Here is a 2,968-nt window from a genome sequence, read left to right on the forward strand (position 1 = left end):
TGATTTACCACCCCCATGGCGAACATCAAAAATAAGTTTTTTTTTTCAATTTGAAAATCGCAATCATGACTAGCGTTTCAGAAATTGAATAAAATTGTTGAAACATAAAAAATTGAGAAAGAAATCAAGGTATCCATTTTACCCGGTTTTTTCTTACGACGCACTCTTATGAGAATCTGTTGGCTTTTATGATCTTCAAATGAAGTCGGAACAGTAGATTTGATCGAATTCAACTCATTATTTAAATCTGGCGCCCATATTGCCCCACCCTCTCCTATTATATCTCGAATTTTCAAAAAAAAAATCGAGGAAATTCTAAGGTGTTCGAGAACGTTTTAGAAAATTCTTAGGTTTTCGAGAAAATTCTAGGAAAATTCTCCTGTTTTCGAGAAAATTATAGGGATGGACCAAGTTGATATTTGGACTATCCATAATTTCCTGTGTTTGAGAGAAAATTGAGAGTCAGTTGAGAGTCGGAGTGACGAGGCCAAAAATACATTTTATGCAAACCGATCTCTTTACTATCGATTTTTTACCCTGTCAGTAGGCGCGCGGTTCCACCACCTTTGTTGAGACGTGCGATGAGGGAATCGCTCATCGGCTTCTCGTCATAATAGAGCCAAATATCGCTATAGGCGGCGCTGTTCAGCGTTCTGCGGCACGAGCCCCGTACCCATAACACGTACAAAATTTGGACTGAGCCGAAGAAAATATTCTTTTCGTGTCACGGGACCTGAAAATTAATTTTCGTGTCACGGGACCTGAAAAACCCAGGTCCAGGTCCAGGTTTGCAGGTCCCTCGACACGAAAATAAATATACACACCTCGCCATGGAAAACATCACACTCCCCCACGTGCTTGCCATCCTCGCCTTCGGCGCGGAAGACAATCTTGCACGTGCGCGACGATGATCTCTGTAGTGAAGTGGTAAAACGAGGTAAGTGCATAAAATGGAATTTTACAGGAGAGCAAAAAAACGGCTATGTCATCGATACTGGGAAATTTAGTACAAATGACGCCGAATCTTTATTCTACTGTCCTTTAACTTTTTACCCTATTATTATAAAATTGCGGAATTAATCCTTTACGCAGTTTTAAGTAGTTACCTCCAAATTTTAATTCTGTGTGGAGAGTCAAGTTGACTTAAGGGGGTCATCCCATGTGTCGAGTTGAAAAAATCGATTTTTTTTTACACTAATTCCATCTATATATATCGTAGAATATGCGTACGAAGTATTTTTTCGATATTCGAAGTCATTCGAAAGTTATAGCAGTGAATTGGGCCAAACACTCAATACCGGATAATGGTATGTGAATTCTTCGAACGCGTTTTTCTCGGAACTGCATTTTCGAAATTGGCTGACACGATAACTCGAAATTTAGTGAACGGATTTCAACAAACTTTGGAAGAGTTACTCAGTAGATGTCTATGCATCTGCTGAACTAAGATAATTGCGATATCTAAACTAGTTTTTTTTTTTAAGGAAATAGTCGAAAAAAAACACCAAAATTCGTAAAAAAAATTTCAAGAGCCTGCCAAAAATTCAAATTTTGATATTTTTGAAAAATCCTAGTTCAGCAGATAGCTGAACCTTCACAGATTGAGAACCCGTTTTATTTTTTAATTTCAGATCATCAGCACTCTCGGAATCGTGTATACCGTTTTACCCCTTTTTTTTCATGACTGACTTTGCCGCTGGATAGCTCGGCATGGGTCAATGAGTTTTGTCCCAAAAAAATAGAGTGTTATCTTGGAATGCCAATAAATATGTAGTAAAAATTTCGATGTTGTCACTTCGTTCATTTCTCCACAAAAAATTCCCAAATATAGCATCAAAAACCGGCCGCCACATGGGATGACCCCCTTAACTCGTTGGGTTATCACCAAAAAAAGCGATATGTTGACTTAGCACATGAAGAATGTAAATTTCACTAAGGGTCAAACGTTACGAGGGTCACTAAGAGGAGGGTCAAGCGTTACGAGGGTCACTAATGGGAGGGTCAAGCGTCACGAGAGTTACTAAGGGGAGGGTCAAACTTCACGAGGGTCACGAGGGTCAAAGGTCACGGCGGTCACTAGAGGTAGAGTCAAACGTCACGAGGGTCACTAGGGAGAGGGTCAAACGTCACGAGGGTCATTAGAGGGAGAGGGTCAAACGTCACAAGGGTCACTAGGGGGAGAGTCAAACATCACGAGGGTCACTAGGGGAAGGGTCAAACGTCACGGGGGTCACTAAGGGGAGGGTCAAACGTCACGAGGGTCATTAGAGGAAGAGGGTCAAACGTCACAAGGGTCACTAGGGGGAGAGTCAAACGTCACGAGGGTGATTACATGGAACGTCAAACGTCACAAGGGTCACGAGGTGAAGAGTCAAACGTCACGAGGGTCACTGGAAGAAGGGTCGAACGTCACAAGGGTCATTAGAGGGAGAGTCAAACGTCACGAGGGTCACTAAAAAAAAGAGATATGTTGACTTAGCACATGAAGTATGTAAATTTCACTAAGGGTCAAACGTTACGAGGGTCACTAAGAGGAGGGTCAAGCGTTACGAGGGTCACTAATGGGAGGGTCAAGCGTCACGAGAGTTACTAAGGGGAGGGTCAAACCTCACGAGGGTCACGAGGGTCAAAGGTCACGGCGGTCACTAGAGGGAGAGTCAAACGTCACGAGGGTCACTAGGGGAAGGGTCAAACGTCACGAGGGTCACTAAGGGGAGGGTCAAACGTCACGAGGATCATTAGAGGGAGAGGGTCAAACGTCACAAGGGTCACTAGGGGGAGAGTCAATCGTCACAAGGGTGATTAGATGGAACGTCAAACGTCACGAGGGTCAATAGGTGACGAGTCAAACGTCACGAGGGTCACTAGAGGGAGGGTCACAAAGATCATTAGAGGGAGAGTCAAACGTCACGAGGGTCACTAGGGGGAGGGTCAAACGTCACAAGGGTCACTAAGGGGAGGGTCAAAC

General features: G+C 43.4%; 1 long non-coding RNA gene across 1 annotated transcript; it reads left to right on the top strand.

The window, feature by feature from the left end:
- Positions 1 to 845: 845 nt before the first annotated feature.
- Positions 846 to 1,783, top strand: LOC114841588. The gene is made up of 2 exons (XR_003783163.1): positions 846 to 937; positions 1,632 to 1,783. It is a non-coding gene; the product is annotated as an uncharacterized LOC114841588 (long non-coding RNA).
- Positions 1,784 to 2,968: the final 1,185 nt, after the last annotated feature.

This window comes from Diachasma alloeum, unplaced genomic scaffold (assembly GCF_001412515.2).
Source record: "Diachasma alloeum isolate Michigan unplaced genomic scaffold, Dall2.0 Dall_scaffold_00955, whole genome shotgun sequence".
Classification (NCBI taxonomy): Eukaryota; Metazoa; Arthropoda; class Insecta; order Hymenoptera; family Braconidae; genus Diachasma; species Diachasma alloeum.